Source organism: Anomaloglossus baeobatrachus, unplaced genomic scaffold, assembly GCF_048569485.1.
Source record: "Anomaloglossus baeobatrachus isolate aAnoBae1 unplaced genomic scaffold, aAnoBae1.hap1 Scaffold_201, whole genome shotgun sequence".
In the NCBI taxonomy this organism is placed as follows: domain Eukaryota; kingdom Metazoa; phylum Chordata; class Amphibia; order Anura; family Aromobatidae; genus Anomaloglossus; species Anomaloglossus baeobatrachus.
This window is the reverse complement of record NW_027441971.1, coordinates 182,757-203,611: the sequence shown is the minus strand read 5'-3', so window position 1 is coordinate 203,611 and position 20,855 is coordinate 182,757. Positions and strand designations below refer to the sequence as shown.

Below are 20,855 nucleotides of genomic sequence, written 5' to 3'. Positions count from 1 at the left end.
CCTCCCAAACTACACTTGATCTTAGCCAAAAGGCCGAGAAGCGATAACCAGAATTGGTTTGGGCCTCGAGTGGCACCCTGGCCTATGCCGGACACATGTTAGGGAGAGAGAGTGAGCGGGAGACAAACCCACGCCTACAGAAGACATTTTGTCACCCAAGCCAACCCTTGAAAAGGCTGCTTTGCACAGCAAAAACACGAAGAATGGTGCGTTTTGCAGCCGCCGCCCACTGCAATGAATCTGAATAACTCCTCCTTTTGGGCACAAGCACCTCCCCTGCCCCTTGCAGTCTTTCCAATTCATGATACAAAAAGACGGACAGGACAGGTCGCCTGACTTTCCGTCACTGCCACCCTTTGCCATCCTTACCTGTAGAAAGCCCTTTCATCATCCCCAAACCCTAATCTTTTCCCTTCACTTCCCAGCCCCCAAACCCTGCCCTCTGAACCCTTCTCACCCCCCGCATCCCTTGTCCTGTCATCCCCCTACCATCCGGGAAAAAAAACGGCTTGACCCCTCCTTCCAGTAGCCCACCTCCCACCCAAAGAGCAATTTCTGCTGCGCAGCTAGCTTTCTAGGCAGCAGCGCTATTGTGATGTCATCGGGGGGGCATTGTGACAAGCCGCCAGTGTTCCGTCTCTTCATGTTGTGCACTGTTCAAACGGAAAATACATCAACAGGCAGGCTACAGAAAAGCTTACTAACAAAGGTTAGAGAGGGGCTTTCTCAGAGGGCTTTTTACAGTTTGTCTATTCCCAATTAGCCGGTTTAGTATACTTAATGAAAGTACTAATTCTTTCATAGGCCGCCCATTCTTAGTATTTGACGTTCCTTATATTGTGGTATTAGGCTGCGCAGCAGGTTGCAACACACCTGTGGTCACTGCAGCAGCAGCAGCAATAGAATCCACTTTGTCCAAAAGGGATCTATTCCATTCAATTGCACATGATCTAGATTAGCCTGAGAACAAGATACTGCATGGGACATAGCAGAGTTGGTGAAGTTGAGTGGTGATGAGTTTGCCATTTGGATGAATAAAGCAAGTAAAAAGTGTGAAAGATAAAAAGCAAAAGGAGTTTGAAGTGTGAAAAGTGAATGGGCCAAATTGAGGTGCATATGAAGTTGTATGCTTTCTTTCAATTCATTAATCGGGCTAATATGAATCAGGTGAATCGAGTTCTGCTTTTGGAAACTGGGTTAAGAAGGGGTGCACCGCTCCTGGAGGTACTGCAATACCAGGTCAATGCGTGGAGTGGACAGAGCAAGCTCTTTTTCCATCTCCCTGTTCTAAAAATCCATTTAATATATGGTCCCCAGATAGGGGACGTATCAGATATTAAACTGATAAGAACAGATTGAGATTTCATCCGCAAATTTCAGAAAACGGTCATCGGCCACCACACAAAAGCGCAGTGCCGCAGGTGATCGCCTCCCGAGCCCAGGAACCACCAGCCATAAGGGGACGTAAGCACCAAAAGGCGAAACAATCCCCGAGGCCGGCGGTTGTGCAAGCCCGGGCCCCTCCCAGCCAAGACCAAGGCAAACCCAATGAAGGGACTACACTTGATCTTAGCCAAAAGGCCGAGAAGCGATAACCAGAATTGGTTTGGGCCTCGAGTGGCACCCTGGCCTATGCCGGACACATGTTAGGGAGAGAGAGTGAGCGGGAGACAAACCCACGCCTACAGAAGACATTTTGTCACCCAAGCCAACCCTTGAAAAGGCTGCTTTGCACAGCAAAAACACGAAGAATGGTGCGTTTTGCAGCCGCCGCCCACTGCAATGAATCTGAATAACTCCTCCTTTTGGGCACAAGCACCTCCCCTGCCCCTTGCAGTCTTTCCAATTCATGATACAAAAAGACGGACAGGACAGGTCGCCTGACTTTCCGTCACTGCCACCCTTTGCCATCCTTACCTGTAGAAAGCCCTTTCATCATCCCCAAACCCTAATCTTTTCCCTTCACTTCCCAGCCCCCAAACCCTGCCCTCTGAACCCTTCTCACCCCCCGCATCCCTTGTCCTGTCATCCCCCTACCATCCGGGAAAAAAACGGCTTGACCCCTCCTTCCACTAGCCCACCTCCCACCCAAAGAGCAATTTCTGCTGCGCAGCTAGCTTTCTAGGCAGCAGCGCTATTGTGATGTCATCGGGGGGGCATTGTGACAAGCCGCCAGTGTTCCGTCTCTTCATGTTGTGCACTGTTCAAACGGAAAATACATCAACAGGCAGGCTACAGAAAAGCTTACTAACAAAGGTTAGAGAGGGGCTTTCTCAGAGGGCTTTTTACAGTTTGTCTATTCCCAATTAGCCGGTTTAGTATACTTAATGAAAGTACTAATTCTTTCATAGGCCGCCCATTCTTAGTATTTGACGTTCCTTATATTGTGGTATTAGGCTGCGCAGCAGGTTGCAACACACCTGTGGTCACTGCAGCAGCAGCAGAAGCAGCAATAGAATCCACTTTGTCCAAAAGGGATCTATTCCATTCAATTGCACATGATCTAGATTAGCCTGAGAACAAGATACTGCATGGGACATAGCAGAGTTGGTGAAGTTGAGTGGTGATGAGTTTGCCATTTGGATGAATAAAGCAAGTAAAAAGTGTGAAAGATAAAAAGCAAAAGGAGTTTGAAGTGTGAAAAGTGAATGGGCCAAATTGAGGTGCATATGAAGTTGTATGCTTTCTTTCAATTCATTAATCGGGCTAATATGAATCAGGTGAATCGAGTTCTGCTTTTGGAAACTGGGTTAAGAAGGGGTGCACCGTTCCTGGAGGTACTGCAATACCAGGTCAATGCGTGGAGTGGACAGAGCAAGCTCTTTTTCCATCTCCCTGTTCTAAAAATCCATTTAATATATGGTCCCCAGATAGGGGACGTATCAGATATTAAACTGATAAGAACAGATCACGTTTCAAACAAGCTTTATTAAACTCACGCATTACAAACAAAAAGTCACACTTTAGATACAAAACACAGTTACTTGTGCACATGAAATGCATCATAAAACCCAAATCAGGTATTTACAGGTACAGTAAAATATCACATAAAATCACATAAACATACATAAAACCAGCATTTTACTTAAAACATGAGATAAAATACATTAAAAGCAATACAGTAAAAGACATAGAATCACAAATAAAATATGATTATAAATACATAAAAGTGTTCCATATCTGGAGACACCATGCCTTTTTTGCTTCCAATGTTCCCTGTTTTTTGCAGTCTCTCAAATAGTACGTGTACATGGTACATAATGCAAGACCTATACAGTCTTTCACAGGGATGCAATCATGCTTGAACAGTAAAATATTTCTGGTTTTCCATAGGGCCTCTTTAAAACTGTTAATTATGAGCCATGCGATTTTTGCCTGGTACATGGTAGGACAATCAATTATACCGTATAACACCACATCACAATTTAGGGTGCATAACCCACACACCCATTTCAGGAGCGTGCCCACTGCCTGCCATACCTCTTGTGCGTAAGTACAATACCAGAACAGGTGGAACACCGTCTCCTCCTGGGCACACCTGTCTCTTGGGCATCTGGCACTGGCCACAAGTCCCCTACGATGTTGGAAGGCCCTGGTGGGGAGACATTGGTGGACTATTTGCCAGGCCAGATCCTTTTGCGTATTACTAAGAGCAGGGCATGAGACGTTGTTCCAAATTAATCGGCACCTAGACGGGGAAAAATTAGCCACATCCTCCATAATCTCATGACCCTTACAGGCGGCTGTCAACTTTCGCTGATTTGACAAGACTCCCTTGTCCACATTTATCAAATCATATTCAGATATAATAGTCTCTAAAATCTTATATTGTTTCGGAGGGGATAAAAGGACAGGACGATTAGGTAAAATATCAATATGCAGTTTTTTAAAAACATACCCCGTGCTGTACCTTAAAAAACAAGTAAAAGCCCCAGCATTATTCAAACTTTTGTAACAAAACACAAAAAACTTTATTAATAAAAACAACTTTAGGTCAGGGAGTCCCTTGCCACCATTCCTTTTACTCTTACATACAGTTATTCTCTTTAATTTTTCCATTTTGGAGTTCCACAGAAAATAAAAGATGGGTTTCATTAGTCTTTTAAAGTATAGGGAATTTGGAGGAAACACCATCGCTGCGTACAAAATGATTGGGAGCAGGATCATTTTTATGATTAGAATCTTCCCCTCCATAGTAAGTTTTCTTAGCTGCCATAATGATATTTTTTGACTCAATCTTGTGAGAACCAGGTCCCAGTTCTTACACCCATCATTTTGCTCATCAAAGTGGATCCCCAAAATTTTTATCCCATCATTTTGGACCGGTATCTTTGGTGGCTCGGGCTCCCATTGACCTACAATAAAACAATCACATTTTTCTTTATTTAATTTAAAACCGGATCCAGCACTAAAAATCTCCGTATCCAGCACTGCTCTGTTTATGGCAGCGGAGCTGGTACAATATACAGACACATCATCCATGTATGCTAACGCTTTTACCTGGGCTCCCCCACCTCCAGGAACAGGGATCCCCCTAACCACCTTGTCCTCACGTAAACGGCACAAGAGTGGTTCTATAGCACAAACAAACAGTAAGGGGGACATGGGGCAACCCTGTTTTACCCCGGATCGGAGGGCGACCTCTTTTGTTAAAAAACCATTTATTAAAATCTGCGCATACGTGTCATTGTATAAAAGCTTAATTTTATCAATAAAACCAACAGGAAACCCCATCTTTTTTAAAACACTAAAAAGATAAAAGTGTGATACCCTGTCAAAAGCTTTTTTAAAATCAAGGGATAAAATGGCTATAGGCTGCTTGCGATCCTTCTGGTACCAGATCAGGTCCCGTATAAGATTAAGATGCTCCCAGATGGACCGTCCGGGGATACCGCAGACCTGATCTGGATGAATCACACTTTTAATAACACTTTTAATACGGCTGGTTAAAATTTTAGCCAATATCTTATAATCAGTATTTAAAAGAGAGATAGGCCTCCAGTTTTCTAAGTTTGCCTTATCACCTTTTTTAAAGATCAGGGTAATCACACATTTCTTCCAAGAATAGGGTATAAAATTGTCTTTAAAAACCTCATTAAAAACTCCCATAAGATCATCTTTAATAACATCCCAGAAAACATGATAAAACTCTATGGGGAGACCGTCTGACCCTGGAGCTTTACCTTTTTGAAAATCTTTTAGGGCTCCCTCCACCTCCGCCATGTTTATTTCCTCAGACAGGAGGTCCTGGTCCTCCGTGGATAAAAAGAGGGATAAAAAATTCAAATTATCATTAAAACAAGACTGATCAATGTGTTTGAGGTTAAAAAGGTTGCTAAAAAAGTTAAAAGCCTCCTCTAGCATTCCCTTTGATGATGTCTGACCTCCCAACTCCCGTATAAAATTCTTCCTCTCCCCCACTTTTTTAAAAAAATATCTAGAGCATGTCTCATCTTCTTCCAAATGTTTTACCCGAGAATTAAATATTATCTCTTTTCCTTTTTGGTCAAGAAAGTTCTGGATCTCAATTTTTAACTCGGTAATGTCCTCCTCTGCCCCAGGGACTCCCCACCCTTTTAACTTATGGAGAGTCTCTAATCTAACATTAAGATCCCTGAAACACCTTCTCTTTTCCCGGGCCCGCCTCCTACCCACAGTGACAAAGAAATTCCGTATGCGACACTTAACTCCATCCCACCAATTAGACATGGATTGCTCTGGACATTTCTTACTCCTCCATATTTTATATTTAGCAATAAATGCAGCCCGGGTTTCCTCATCCTGTAATAACAATGTATTTAGTTTCCAGGAGCGTTTGCCCACTTTCTCCTCATCTGCATATTCTAAATCTGCATATATGAGGGCGTGGTCTGAAAAAATATTTGTCATGAGTCCGGCTGATTTAGGGGTAAAAGAATCTGAGGAGGGAAGAATAAAATCAATACGGGAAGAGACAGTACCATTACTCCATGTGTACCCTGGGTCAGACGGGTGAATTTTTTTCCAGGCATCCTGCAATTTAAAATCAGATAAAATATGCTTGACTTGACATGAGGTTTTGTCTGGTTTTCTGGTATTGTCACCACCTCCTCTCCCCTCTCCCAACATCACAGTTAAAATCCCCTCCCACCACCACAGGGGATGGACCTGTTAAAAACAACTGCATGTCATTAAAAAGGGAGGAGCGTTCATTTTTTTCAGGTGGAGCATAAATATTAATAAAACGACAAGTAAAACCATTAAAAACTGCATGTGTTAACAAAGCACGGCCTGGAGAAATTTCTGTGACAGATAAAATCTTAACATCTTTGTTTTTAAATAAAATCCCCACTCCAGCAGCCTTATTCATGTTAGACCCCGACCAGACAGAGGGCCCTAAGGTCCAGTCTTTTTTAATGTCAGAGTATGTAAGGTCATGGCCAATGGCGCATTCCTGTAAGAAAAAAATGTCAAAGTTCAAGGTCATTAGCCATGCAAACAGGGCCACTCTTCTGATCGGGCTTTTTAAGCTCCTCACATTCAGTGAGGCTATTTTGATGTCCGCCATTAAATGTTTATGTTAAGACCAGAACTTTCAGAGTCCGAGAGATGGGAACAATCAAATATAGATGGAACAGTGTTCATACTACCGGTATCATCGGAGTCAGAGTCCACACATTCTGGGTCCACATTTGACCCTATTGGGCTGTTGTCTGGAATGGACACATGAGGACCCATCCGCCTCTTTTTCATTTCCTGGTCCCTCTCATTTCGGCCTCTTTTTGCGCAGGTGCTCAGGTCCATCTGGTCCCCCTGCCCAAGGGGTACTATGTCCAAAGTGTCCTGGTCATCCGGAGGTGGTCCCTGCACATCAGGGTGGACATCTGGCTGGACATCTTGGATAACATCACAGGGAGCATCTGGCTTGTCCTCATGGTGGTCAACAGAGTGGTCATCAGGGGGGACATCCGTCTGGGCACCTGGTTGGTCTGCAATAACGCTGTCATCCCTCTCCGACACGGTCCCGGACTGGGCCTCCATCGTGGATTCAGGAACTACCGAGCAGCCTGGCTGACTCGGCCTTCCCCCAGAACCGCTCCGGGGGGATCCCAACTCCCCGCCAGGTGTAACCTGGCAACCTGCAGGAGTGGGTGATGACTCAGCATTACAGGGGGGAGCTGAGTCAGTAGCGCTTACCACAACCGGGTCGGGTCTCCTTCGTCCAATAAGCACATCTGCAAAGCTGGCGACTAGGGACCCCGTCTTGGCCATACCCGCATGGGAAGGCACTCCTGCGGAACTTGCCGCAGGTGTCTGGGGACCCCCGGACCGCCTAGGCCGTAACGGACAGCTGTTAAATAGATGGGTACACAGACCGCATCCGCTGCAGATCTTATCACTTGTGCAATCTTTAGAGGTATGACCCCATTGACCACAGTTATGGCACTCACTGACTTTTTCGTTCTTGCACTCATGCTGCAAGTGACCAAGACCGCCACACTTCCGACATCTGCGAGGTTGCCCATTGTAGAATAGGTATCCAATGTTTTTTCCCAGCACTACCGTGGAGGGGGGGTGTACATGGCCCTCTGAACTCTCTGGGTCTGGGTTAAATCGCACCAAAAACCGGCGTTTGCCATTCCAAATCTCGTTAATGGTGTGCACATTCCCCACAAAGCGAACAGAGGTGCAGAAACGCCTAAGGTACAACTCAATGTCGTGCTCACTGACATACGGGTTGTACATGTACACCACCACAGGGGTCTCGCCTTCACTATACAGGTAAGTGAAAACCACCCCCTCCAATAGCTGGTTATGGATCGCACCCTTCACTCGCCCTTGGAAAGTGCTACAGGCAGTCTTGGTCCTCAACGTCAGGATGTACGTGCACTGCCCCCTCTCCTGCAGACAGTACACATCCTCTTTCCTTACGCCCAAGAGGTCTCGCAACAGACGGTTGTAGAACGCCTCTCCATTTCCACAACCAAAGTGGTCTTTCGGAACCTCGATTTTCACCGAGTTTTGAAGCTGGCCGGAGCCAGAAGTAAATTGCTGAATGCACGGCATTGTACCAGCAATAACTTGACAAAAAGCCTACCGTTTCTCACGGGCTCGGCCTTTCGCCGGGGGATCACCGCTCGTTGCCCGAAGACTAATCCGGCTCCCTAATAGCAGCAGGGGGGTGAAGTCCCACCGTGAGGTGAGACGATCCCCCCAGGCCAAGGAGCCGGGTACCTCGAGCACCTTCCAGCCAAAACCAAGCACAAAACAGTGAAGCTCTGCACCTGATCTCAGCCAAAAGGCCGAGAAGCGATAACCAGAATTGGTTTGGGCCTCGAGTGGCACCCTGGCCTATGCCGGACACATATTAGGGAGAGAGAGTGAGCGGGAGACAAACCCACGCCTACAGAAGACATTTTGTCACCCAAGCCAACCCTTGAAAAGGCTGCTTTGCACAGCAAAAACACGAAGAATGGTGCGTTTTGCAGCCGCCGCCCACTGCAATGAATCTGAATAACTCCTCCTTTTGGGCACAAGCACCTCCCCTGCCCCTTGCAGTCTTTCCAATTCATGATACAAAAAGACGGACAGGACAGGTCGCCTGACTTTCCGTCACTGCCACCCTTTGCCATCCTTACCTGTAGAAAGCCCTTTCATCATCCCCAAACCCTAATCTTTTCCCTTCACTTCCCAGCCCCCAAACCCTGCCCTCTGAACCCTTCTCACCCCCCGCATCCCTTGTCCTGTCATCCCCCTACCATCCGGGAAAAAAACGGCTTGACCCCTCCTTCCACTAGCCCACCTCCCACCCAAAGAGCAATTTCTGCTGCGCAGCTAGCTTTCTAGGCAGCAGCGCTATTGTGATGTCATCGGGGGGGCATTGTGACAAGCCGCCAGTGTTCCGTCTCTTCATGTTGTGCACTGTTCAAACGGAAAATACATCAACAGGTAGGCTACAGAAAAGCTTACTAACAAAGGTTAGAGAGGGGCTTTCTCAGAGGGCTTTTTACAGTTTGTCTATTCCCAATTAGCCGGTTTAGTATACTTAATGAAAGTACTAATTCTTTCATAGGCCGCCCATTCTTAGTATTTGACGTTCCTTATATTGTGGTATTAGGCTGCGCAGCAGGTTGCAACACACCTGTGGTCACTGCAGCAGCAGCAGCAGCAGCAATAGAATCCACTTTGTCCAAAAGGGATCTATTCCATTCAATTGCACATGATCTAGATTAGCCTGAGAACAAGATACTGCATGGGACATAGCAGAGTTGGTGAAGTTGAGTGGTGATGAGTTTGCCATTTGGATGAATAAAGCAAGTAAAAAGTGTGAAAGATAAAAAGCAAAAGGAGTTTGAAGTGTGAAAAGTGAATGGGCCAAATTGAGGTGCATATGAAGTTGTATGCTTTCTTTCAATTCATTAATCGGGCTAATATGAATCAGGTGAATCGAGTTCTGCTTTTGGAAACTGGGTTAAGAAGGGGTGCACCGCTCCTGGAGGTACTGCAATACCAGGTCAATGCGTGGAGTGGACAGAGCAAGCTCTTTTTCCATCTCCCTGTTCTAAAAATCCATTTAATATATGGTCCCCAGATAGGGGACGTATCAGATATTAAACTGATAAGAACAGATGAGATTTCATCCGCAATTTTCAGAACCAAGGTAGCCCCGAAGGCCAGGAGGCCACCACACAAAAGCGCAGTGCCTGGGTGATCGCCTCCCGAGCCCAGGAACCACCAGCCACAAGGGGACGTAAGCACCAAAAGGCGCAACAATCCCCGAGGCCGGCGGTTGTGCAAGCCCGGGCCCCTCCCAGCCAAGACCAAGGCAAACCCAATGAAGGGACTACACTTGATCTTAGCCAAAAGGCCGAGAAGCGATAACCAGAATTGGTTTGGGCCTCGAGTGGCACCCTGGCCTATGCCGGACACATGTTAGGGAGAGAGAGTGAGCGGGACACAAACCCACGCCTACAGAAGACATTTTGTCACCCAAGCCAACCCTTGAAAAGGCTGCTTTGCACAGCAAAAACACGAAGAATGGTGCGTTTTGCAGCCGCCGCCCACTGCAATGAATCTGAATAACTCCTCCTTTTGGGCACAAGCACCTCCCCTGCCCCTTGCAGTCTTTCCAATTCATGATACAAAAAGACGGACAGGACAGGTCGCCTGACTTTCCGTCACTGCCACCCTTTGCCATCCTTACCTGTAGAAAGCCCTTTCATCATCCCCAAACCCTAATCTTTTCCCTTCACTTCCCAGCCCCCAAACCCTGCCCTCTGAACCCTTCTCACCCCCCGCATCCCTTGTCCTGTCATCCCCCTACCATCCGGGAAAAAAACGGCTTGACCCCTCCTTCCACTAGCCCACCTCCCACCCAAAGAGCAATTTCTGCTGCGCAGCTAGCTTTCTAGGCAGCAGCGCTATTGTGATGTCATCGGGGGGGCATTGTGACAAGCCGCCAGTGTTCCGTCTCTTCATGTTGTGCACTGTTCAAACGGAAAATACATCAACAGGCAGGCTACAGAAAAGCTTACTAACAAAGGTTAGAGAGGGGCTTTCTCAGAGGGCTTTTTACAGTTTGTCTATTCCCAATTAGCCGGTTTAGTATACTTAATGAAAGTACTAATTCTTTCATAGGCCGCCCATTCTTAGTATTTGACGTTCCTTATATTGTGGTATTAGGCTGCGCAGCAGGTTGCAACACACCTGTGGTCACTGCAGCAGCAGCAGCAGCAGCAATAGAATCTACTTTGTCCAAAAGGGATCTATTCCATTCAATTGCACATGATCTAGATTAGCCTGAGAACAAGATACTGCATGGGACATAGCAGAGTTGGTGAAGTTGAGTGGTGATGAGTTTGCCATTTGGATGAATAAAGCAAGTAAAAAGTGTGAAAGATAAAAAGCAAAAGGAGTTTGAAGTGTGAAAAGTGAATGGGCCAAATTGAGGTGCATATGAAGTTGTATGCTTTCTTTCAATTCATTAATCGGGCTAATATGAATCAGGTGAATCGAGTTCTGCTTTTGGAAACTGGGTTAAGAAGGGGTGCACCGCTCCTGGAGGTACTGCAATACCAGGTCAATGCGTGGAGTGGACAGAGCAAGCTCTTTTTCCATCTCCCTGTTCTAAAAATCCATTTAATATATGGTCCCCAGATAGGGGACGTATCAGATATTAAACTGATAAGAACAGATTTCATCCGCAAGTTTCAGAATCAAGGTAGCCCCAAAGGCCAACAGGCCACCACACAAAAGCGCAGTGCCTGGGTGATCGCCTCCCGAGCCCAGGAACCACCAGCCAAAAGGGGACGTAAGCACCAAAAGGCGCAACAATCCCCGAGGCCGGCGGTTGTGCAAGCCCGGGCCCCTCCCAGCCAAGACCAAGGCAAACCTAATGAAGGGACTACACTTGATCTTAGCCAAAAGGCCGAGAAGCGATAACCAGAATTGGTTTGGGCCTCGAGTGGCACCCTGGCCTATGCCGGACACATGTTAGGGAGAGAGAGTGAGCGGGACACAAACCCACGCCTACAGAAGACATTTTGTCACCCAAGCCAACCCTTGAAAAGGCTGCTTTGCACAGCAAAAACACGAAGAATGGTGCGTTTTGCAGCCGCCGCCCACTGCAATGAATCTGAATAACTCCTCCTTTTGGGCACAAGCACCTCCCCTGCCCCTTGCAGTCTTTCCAATTCATGATACAAAAAGACGGACAGGACAGGTCGCCTGACTTTCCGTCACTGCCACCCTTTGCCATCCTTACCTGTAGAAAGCCCTTTCATCATCCCCAAACCCTAATCTTTTCCCTTCACTTCCCAGCCCCCAAACCCTGCCCTCTGAACCCTTCTCACCCCCCGCATCCCTTGTCCTGTCATCCCCCTACCATCCGGGAAAAAAACGGCTTGACCCCTCCTTCCACTAGCCCACCTCCCACCCAAAGAGCAATTTCTGCTGCGCAGCTAGCTTTCTAGGCAGCAGCGCTATTGTGATGTCATCGGGGGGGCATTGTGACAAGCCGCCAGTGTTCCGTCTCTTCATGTTGTGCACTGTTCAAACGGAAAATACATCAACAGGCAGGCTACAGAAAAGCTTACTAACAAAGGTTAGAGAGGGGCTTTCTCAGAGGGCTTTTTACAGTTTGTCTATTCCCAATTAGCCGGTTTAGTATACTTAATGAAAGTACTAATTCTTTCATAGGCCGCCCATTCTTAGTATTTGACGTTCCTTATATTGTGGTATTAGGCTGCGCAGCAGGTTGCAACACACCTGTGGTCACTGCAGCAGCAGCAGCAGCAGCAATAGAATCCACTTTGTCCAAAAGGGATCTATTCCATTCAATTGCACATGATCTAGATTAGCCTGAGAACAAGATACTGCATGGGACATAGCAGAGTTGGTGAAGTTGAGTGGTGATGAGTTTGCCATTTGGATGAATAAAGCAAGTAAAAAGTGTGAAAGATAAAAAGCAAAAGGAGTTTGAAGTGTGAAAAGTGAATGGGCCAAATTGAGGTGCATATGAAGTTGTATGCTTTCTTTCAATTCATTAATCGGGCTAATATGAATCAGGTGAATCGAGTTCTGCTTTTGGAAACTGGGTTAAGAAGGGGTGCACCGCTCCTGGAGGTACTGCAATACCAGGTCAATGCGTGGAGTGGACAGAGCAAGCTCTTTTTCCATCTCCCTGTTCTAAAAATCCATTTAATATATGGTCCCCAGATAGGGGACGTATCAGATATTAAACTGATAAGAACAGATGATGAGATTCCATCTGTAAATTTCAGAAAACGGTCATCGGCCACCACACAAAAGCGCAGTGCCTGGGTGATCGCCTCCCGAGCCCAGGAACCACCAGCCATAAGGGGACGTAAGCACCAAAAGGCGCAACAATCCCCGAGGCCGGCGGTTGTGCAAGCCCGGGCCCCTCCCAGCCAAGACCAAGGCAAACCCAATGAAGGGACTACACTTGATCTTAGCCAAAAGGCCGAGAAGCGATAACCAGAATTGGTTTGGGCCTCGAGTGGCACCCTGGCCTATGCCGGACACATGTTAGGGAGAGAGAGTGAGCGGGAGACAAACCCACGCCTACAGAAGACATTTTGTCACCCAAGCCAACCCTTGAAAAGGCTGCTTTGCACAGCAAAAACACGAAGAATGGTGCGTTTTGCAGCCGCCGCCCACTGCAATGAATCTGAATAACTCCTCCTTTTGGGCACAAGCACCTCCCCTGCCCCTTGCAGTCTTTCCAATTCATGATACAAAAAGACGGACAGGACAGGTCGCCTGACTTTCCGTCACTGCCACCCTTTGCCATCCTTACCTGTAGAAAGCCCTTTCATCATCCCCAAACCCTAATCTTTTCCCTTCACTTCCCAGCCCCCAAACCCTGCCCTCTGAACCCTTCTCACCCCCCGCATCCCTTGTCCTGTCATCCCCCTACCATCCGGGAAAAAAACGGCTTGACCCCTCCTTCCACTAGCCCACCTCCCACCCAAAGAGCAATTTCTGCTGCGCAGCTAGCTTTCTAGGCAGCAGCGCTATTGTGATGTCATCGGGGGGGGCATTGTGACAAGCCGCCAGTGTTCCGTCTCTTGATGTTGTGCACTGTTCAAACGGAAAATACATCAACAGGCAGGCTACAGAAAAGCTTACTAACAAAGGTTAGAGAGGGGCTTTCTCAGAGGGCTTTTTACAGTTTGTCTATTCCCAATTAGCCGGTTTAGTATACTTAATGAAAGTACTAATTCTTTCATAGGCCGCCCATTCTTAGTATTTGACGTTCCTTATATTGTGGTATTAGGCTGCGCAGCAGGTTGCAACACACCTGTGGTCACTGCAGCAGCAGCAGCAGCAGCAGCAATAGAATCCACTTTGTCCAAAAGGGATCTATTCCATTCAATTGCACATGATCTAGATTAGCCTGAGAACAAGATACTGCATGGGACATAGCAGAGTTAGTGAAGTTGAGTGGTGATGAGTTTGCCATTTGGATGAATAAAGCAAGTAAAAAGTGTGAAAGATAAAAAGCAAAAGGAGTTTGAAGTGTGAAAAGTGAATGGGCCAAATTGAGGTGCATATGAAGTTGTATGCTTTCTTTCAATTCATTAATCGGGCTAATATGAATCAGGTGAATCGAGTTCTGCTTTTGGAAACTGGGTTAAGAAGGGGTGCACCGCTCCTGGAGGTACTGCAATACCAGGTCAATGCGTGGAGTGGACAGAGCAAGCTCTTTTTCCATCTCCCTGTTCTAAAAATCCATTTAATATATGGTCCCCAGATAGGGGACGTATCAGATATTAAACTGATAAGAACAGATGAGATTTCATCCGCAAATTTCAGAAAACGGTCATCGGCCACCACACAAAAGCGCAGTGCCGCAGGTGATCGCCTCCCGAGCCCAGGAACCACCAGCCATAAGGGGACGTAAGCACCAAAAGGCGCAACAATCCCCGAGGCCGGCGGTTGTGCAAGCCCGGGCCCCTCCCAGCCAAGACCAAGGCAAACCCAATGAAGGGACTACACTTGATCTTAGCCAAAAGGCCGAGAAGCGATAACCAGAATTGGTTTGGGCCTCGAGTGGCACCCTGGCCTATGCCGGACACATGTTAGGGAGAGAGAGTGAGCGGGAGACAAACCCACGCCTACAGAAGACATTTTGTCACCCAAGCCAACCCTTGAAAAGGCTGCTTTGCACAGCAAAAACACGAAGAATGGTGCGTTTTGCAGCCGCCGCCCACTGCAATGAATCTGAATAACTCCTCCTTTTGGGCACAAGCACCTCCCCTGCCCCTTGCAGTCTTTCCAATTCATGATACAAAAAGACGGACAGGACAGGTCGCCTGACTTTCCGTCACTGCCACCCTTTGCCATCCTTACCTGTAGAAAGCCCTTTCATCATCCCCAAACCCTAATCTTTTCCCTTCACTTCCCAGCCCCCAAACCCTGCCCTCTGAACCCTTCTCACCCCCCGCATCCCTTGTCCTGTCATCCCCCTACCATCCGGGAAAAAAACGGCTTGACCCCTCCTTCCACTAGCCCACCTCCCACCCAAAGAGCAATTTCTGCTGCGCAGCTAGCTTTCTAGGCAGCAGCGCTATTGTGATGTCATCGGGGGGGCATTGTGACAAGCCGCCAGTGTTCCGTCTCTTCATGTTGTGCACTGTTCAAACGGAAAATACATCAACAGGCAGGCTACAGAAAAGCTTACTAACAAAGGTTAGAGAGGGGCTTTCTCAGAGGGCTTTTTACAGTTTGTCTATTCCCAATTAGCCGGTTTAGTATACTTAATGAAAGTACTAATTCTTTCATAGGCCGCCCATTCTTAGTATTTGACGTTCCTTATATTGTGGTATTAGGCTGCGCAGCAGGTTGCAACACACCTGTGGTCACTGCAGCAGCAGCAGCAGCAGCAATAGAATCCACTTTGTCCAAAAGGGATCTATTCCATTCAATTGCACATGATCTAGATTAGCCTGAGAACAAGATACTGCATGGGACATAGCAGAGTTGGTGAAGTTGAGTGGTGATGAGTTTGCCATTTGGATGAATAAAGCAAGTAAAAAGTGTGAAAGATAAAAAGCAAAAGGAGTTTGAAGTGTGAAAAGTGAATGGGCCAAATTGAGGTGCATATGAAGTTGTATGCTTTCTTTCAATTCATTAATCGGGCTAATATGAATCAGGTGAATCGAGTTCTGCTTTTGGAAACTGGGTTAAGAAGGGGTGCACCGCTCCTGGAGGTACTGCAATACCAGGTCAATGCGTGGAGTGGACAGAGCAAGCTCTTTTTCCATCTCCCTGTTCTAAAAATCCATTTAATATATGGTCCCCAGATAGGGGACGTATCAGATATTAAACTGATAAGAACAGATGAGATTTCATCCGCAATTTTCAGAATCAAGGTAGCCCCGAAGGCCAGCAGGCCACCACACAAAAGCGCAGTGCCTGGATGATCGCCTCCCGAGCCCAGGAACCACCAGCCACAAGGGGACGTAAGCACCAAAAGGCGCAACAATCCCCGAGGCCGGCGGTCGTGCAAGCCCGGGCCCCTCCCAGCCAAGACCAAGGCAAACCCAATGAAGGGACTACACTTGATCTTAGCCAAAAGGCCGAGAAGCGATAACCAGAATTGGTTTGGGCCTCGAGTGGCACCCTGGCCTATGCCGGACACATGTTAGGGAGAGAGAGTGAGCGGGAGACAAACCCACGCCTACAGAAGACATTTTGTCACCCAAGCCAACCCTTGAAAAGGCTGCTTTGCACAGCAAAAACACGAAGAATGGTGCGTTTTGCAGCCGCCGCCCACTGCAATGAATCTGAATAACTCCTCCTTTTGGGCACAAGCACCTCCCCTGCCCCTTGCAGTCTTTCCAATTCATGATACAAAAAGACGGACAGGACAGGTCGCCTGACTTTCCGTCACTGCCACCCTTTGCCATCCTTACCTGTAGAAAGCCCTTTCATCATCCCCAAACCCTAATCTTTTCCCTTCACTTCCCAGCCCCCAAACCCTGCCCTCTGAACCCTTCTCACCCCCCGCATCCCTTGTCCTGTCATCCCCCTACCATCCGGGAAAAAAACGGCTTGACCCCTCCTTCCACTAGCCCACCTCCCACCCAAAGAGCAATTTCTGCTGCGCAGCTAGCTTTCTAGGCAGCAGCGCTATTGTGATGTCTTCGGGGGGGCATTGTGACAAGCCGCCAGTGTTCCGTCTCTTCATGTTGTGCACTGTTCAAACGGAAAATACATCAACAGGCAGGCTACAGAAAAGCTTACTAACAAAGGTTAGAGAGGGGCTTTCTCAGAGGGCTTTTTACAGTTTGTCTATTCCCAATTAGCCGGTTTAGTATACTTAATGAAAGTACTAATTCTTTCATAGGCCGCCCATTCTTAGTATTTGACGTTCCTTATATTGTGGTATTAGGCTGCGCAGCAGGTTGCAACACACCTGTGGTCACTGCAGCAGCAGCAGCAGCAGCAATAGAATCCACTTTGTCCAAAAGGGATCTATTCCATTCAATTGCACATGATCTAGATTAGCCTGAGAACAAGATACTGCATGGGACATAGCAGAGTTGGTGAAGTTGAGTGGTGATGAGTTTGCCATTTGGATGAATAAAGCAAGTAAAAAGTGTGAAAGATAAAAAGCAAAAGGAGTTTGAAGTGTGAAAAGTGAATGGGCCAAATTGAGGTGCATATGAAGTTGTATGCTTTCTTTCAATTCATTAATCGGGCTAATATGAATCAGGTGAATCGAGTTCTGCTTTTGGAAACTGGGTTAAGAAGGGGTGCACCGCTCCTGGAGGTACTGCAATACCAGGTCAATGCGTGGAGTGGACAGAGCAAGCTCTTTTTCCATCTCCCTGTTCTAAAAATCCATTTAATATATGGTCCCCAGATAGGGGACGTATCAGATATTAAACTGATAAGAACAGATGAGATTTCATCCGCAATTTTCAGAATCAAGGTAGCCCCGAAGGCCAGCAGGCCACCACACAAAAGCGCAGTGCCTGGGTGATCGCCTCCCGAGCCCAGGAACCACCAGCCACAAAGGGACGTAAGCACCAAAAGGCGCAACAATCCCCGAGGCCGGCGGTTGTGCAAGCCCGGGCCCCTCCCAGCCAAGACCAAGGCAAACCCAATGAAGGGACTACACTTGATCTTAGCCAAAAGGCCGAGAAGCGATAACCAGAATTGGTTTGGGCCTCGAGTGGCACCCTGGCCTATGCCGGACACATGTTAGGGAGAGAGAGTGAGCGGGAGACAAACCCACGCCTACAGAAGACATTTTGTCACCCAAGCCAACCCTTGAAAAGGCTGCTTTGCACAGCAAAAACACGAAGAATGGTGCGTTTTGCAGCCGCCGCCCACTGCAATGAATCTGAATAACTCCTCCTTTTGGGCACAAGCACCTCCCCTGCCCCTTGCAGTCTTTCCAATTCATGATACAAAAAGACGGACAGGACAGGTCGCCTGACTTTCCGTCACTGCCACCCTTTGCCATCCTTACCTGTAGAAAGCCCTTTCATCATCCCCAAACCCTAATCTTTTCCCTTCACTTCCCAGCCCCCAAACCCTGCCCTCTGAACCCTTCTCACCCCCCGCATCCCTTGTCCTGTCATCCCCCTACCATCCGGGAAAAAAACGGCTTGACCCCTCCTTCCACTAGCCCACCTCCCACCCAAAGAGCAATTTCTGCTGCGCAGCTAGCTTTCTAGGCAGCAGCGCTATTGTGATGTCATCGGGGGGGCATTGTGACAAGCCGCCAGTGTTCCGTCTCTTCATGTTGTGCACTGTTCAAACGGAAAATACATCAACAGGCAGGCTACAGAAAAGCTTACTAACAAAGGTTAGAGAGGGGCTTTCTCAGAGGGCTTTTTACAGTTTGTCTATTCCCAATTAGCCGGTTTAGTATACTTAATGAAAGTACTAATTCTTTCATAGGCCGCCCATTCTTAGTATTTGACGTTCCTTATATTGTGGTATTAGGCTGCGCAGCAGGTTGCAACACACCTGTGGTCACTGCAGCAGCAGCAGCAGCAGCAGCAATAGAATCCACTTTGTCCAAAAGGGATCTATTCCATTCAATTGCACATGATCTAGATTAGCCTGAGAACAAGATACTGCATGGGACATAGCAGAGTTGGTGAAGTTGAGTGGTGATGAGTTTGCCATTTGGATGAATAAAGCAAGTAAAAAGTATGAAAGATAAAAAGCAAAAGGAGTTTGAAGTGTGAAAAGTGAATGGGCCAAATTGAGGTGCATATGAAGTTGTATGCTTTCTTTCAATTCATTAATCGGGCTAATATGAATCAGGTGAATCGAGTTCTGCTTTTGGAAACTGGGTTAAGAAGGGGTGCACCGCTCCTGGAGGTACTGCAATACCAGGTCAATGCGTGGAGTGGACAGAGCAAGCTCTTTTTCCATCTCCCTGTTCTAAAAATCCATTTAATATATGGTCCCCAGATAGGGGACGTATCAGATATTAAACTGATAAGAACAGATGAGATTTCATCCGCAAATTTCAGAAAACGGTCATCGGCCACCACACAAAAGCGCAGTGCCGCAGGTGATCGCCTCCCGAGCCCAGGAACCACCAGCCATAAGGGGACGTAAGCACCAAAAGGCGCAACAATCCCCGAAGCCGGCGGTTGTGCAAGCCCGGGCCCCTCCCAGCCAAGACCAAGGCAAACCCAATGAAGGGACTACACTTGATCTTAACCAAAAGGCCGAGAAGCGATAACCAGAATTGGTTTGGGCCTCGAGTGGCACCCTGGCCTATGCCGGACACATGTTAGGGAGAGAGAGTGAGCGGGAGACAAACCCACGCCTACAGAAGACATTTTGTCACCCAAGCCAACCCTTGAAAAGGCTGCTTTGCACAGCAAAAACACGAAGAATGGTGCGTTTTGCAGCCGCCGCCCACTGCAATGAATCTGAATAACTCCTCCTTTTGGGCACAAGCACCTCCCCTGCCCCTTGCAGTCTTTCCAATTCATGATACAAAAAGACGGACAGGACAGGTCGCCTGACTTTCCGTCACTGCCACCCTTTGCCATCCTTACCTGTAGAAAGCCCTTTCATCATCCCCAAACCCTAATCTTTTCCCTTCACTTCCCAGCCCCCAAACCCTGCCCTCTGAACCCTTCTCACCCCCCGCATCCCTTGTCCTGTCATCCCCCTACCATCCGGGAAAAAAACGGCTTGACCCCTCCTTCCACTAGCCCACCTCCCACCCAAAGAGCAATTTCTGCTGCGCAGCTAGCTTTCTAGGCAGCAGCGCTATTGTGATGTCATCGGGGGGGCATTGTGACAAGCCGCCAGTGTTCCGTCTCTTCATGTTGTGCACTGTTCAAACGGAAAATACATCAACAGGCAGGCTACAGAAAAGCTTACTAACAAAGGTTAGAGAGGGGCTTTCTCAGAGGGCTTTTTACAGTTTGTCTATTCCCAATTAGCCGGTTTAGTATACTTAATGAAAGTACTAATTCTTTCATAGGCCGCCCATTCTTAGTATTTGACGTTCCTTATATTGTGGTATTAGGCTGCGCAGCAGGTTGCAACACACCTGTGGTCACTGCAGCAGCAGCAGCAGCAGCAATAGAATCCACTTTGTCCAAAAGGGATCTATTCCATTCAATTGCACATGATCTAGATTAGCCTGAGAACAAGATACTGCATGGGACATAGCAGAGTTGGTGAAGTTGAGTGGTGATGAGTTTGCCATTTGGATGAATAAAGCAAGTAAAAAGTGTGAAAGATAAAAAGCAAAAGGAGTTTGAAGTGTGAAAAGTGAATGGGCCAAATTGAGGTGCATATGAAGTTGTATGCTTTCTTTCAATTCATTAATCGGGCTAATATGAATCAGGTGAATCGAGTTCTGCTTTTGGAAACTGGGTTAAGAAGGGGTGCACCGCTCCTGGAGGTACTGCAATACCAGGTCAATGCGTGGAGTGGACAGAGCAAGCTCTTTTTCCATCTCCCTGTTCTAAAAATCCATTTAATATATGGTCCCCAGATAGGGGACGTATCAGATATTAAACTGATAAGAACAGATGAGATTTCATCCGCAATTTTCAGAATCAAGGTAGCCCCGAAGGCCAGCAGGCCACCACACAAAAGCGCAGTGCCTGGGTGATCGCCTCCCGAGCCCAGGAACCACCAGCCACAAAGGGACGTAAGCACCAAAAGGCGCAACAATCCCCGAGGCCGGCGGCTGTGCAAGCCCGGGCCCCTCCCAGCAAAGACCAAGGCAAACCCAATGAAGGGACTACACTTGATCTTAGCCAAGAGGCCGAGAAGCGATAACCAGAATTGGTTTGGGCCTCGAGTGGCACCCTGGCCTATGCCGGACACAAGTTAGGGAGAGAGAGTGAGCGGGA

At 47.6% G+C, this 20,855-nt stretch overlaps 8 non-coding genes and 3 pseudogenes across 8 annotated transcripts; all 11 read right to left on the bottom strand.

The window, feature by feature from the left end:
• Positions 1–1,202: 1,202 nt before the first annotated feature.
• LOC142260898 (U2 spliceosomal RNA) lies at positions 1,203–1,388 on the bottom strand. Its single transcript, XR_012728747.1, has one exon. It is a non-coding gene; the product is annotated as a U2 spliceosomal RNA (small nuclear RNA).
• Positions 1,389–2,755: 1,367 nt separating this feature from the next.
• Positions 2,756–2,928, bottom strand: LOC142260949 (U2 spliceosomal RNA; annotated as a pseudogene).
• Positions 2,929–9,456: 6,528 nt separating this feature from the next.
• On the bottom strand, positions 9,457–9,640 carry LOC142260943 (U2 spliceosomal RNA). Its single transcript, XR_012728783.1, has one exon. It is a non-coding gene; the product is annotated as a U2 spliceosomal RNA (small nuclear RNA).
• Positions 9,641–11,021: 1,381 nt separating this feature from the next.
• Positions 11,022–11,200, bottom strand: LOC142260923 (U2 spliceosomal RNA; annotated as a pseudogene).
• A 79-nt stretch (positions 11,201–11,279) lies between these two features.
• Positions 11,280–11,419, bottom strand: LOC142261001 (U2 spliceosomal RNA; annotated as a pseudogene).
• Positions 11,420–12,581: 1,162 nt separating this feature from the next.
• Positions 12,582–12,769, bottom strand: LOC142260896 (U2 spliceosomal RNA). The gene has a single exon (XR_012728746.1). It is a non-coding gene; the product is annotated as a U2 spliceosomal RNA (small nuclear RNA).
• A 1,370-nt stretch (positions 12,770–14,139) lies between these two features.
• On the bottom strand, positions 14,140–14,324 carry LOC142260894 (U2 spliceosomal RNA). Its single transcript, XR_012728745.1, has one exon. It is a non-coding gene; the product is annotated as a U2 spliceosomal RNA (small nuclear RNA).
• A 1,367-nt stretch (positions 14,325–15,691) lies between these two features.
• Positions 15,692–15,875, bottom strand: LOC142260920 (U2 spliceosomal RNA). The gene has a single exon (XR_012728767.1). It is a non-coding gene; the product is annotated as a U2 spliceosomal RNA (small nuclear RNA).
• A 1,381-nt stretch (positions 15,876–17,256) lies between these two features.
• LOC142260918 (U2 spliceosomal RNA) lies at positions 17,257–17,440 on the bottom strand. The gene has a single exon (XR_012728766.1). It is a non-coding gene; the product is annotated as a U2 spliceosomal RNA (small nuclear RNA).
• A 1,384-nt stretch (positions 17,441–18,824) lies between these two features.
• Positions 18,825–19,009, bottom strand: LOC142260893 (U2 spliceosomal RNA). The gene has a single exon (XR_012728744.1). It is a non-coding gene; the product is annotated as a U2 spliceosomal RNA (small nuclear RNA).
• Positions 19,010–20,376: 1,367 nt separating this feature from the next.
• LOC142260917 (U2 spliceosomal RNA) lies at positions 20,377–20,560 on the bottom strand. The gene has a single exon (XR_012728765.1). It is a non-coding gene; the product is annotated as a U2 spliceosomal RNA (small nuclear RNA).
• Positions 20,561–20,855: the final 295 nt, after the last annotated feature.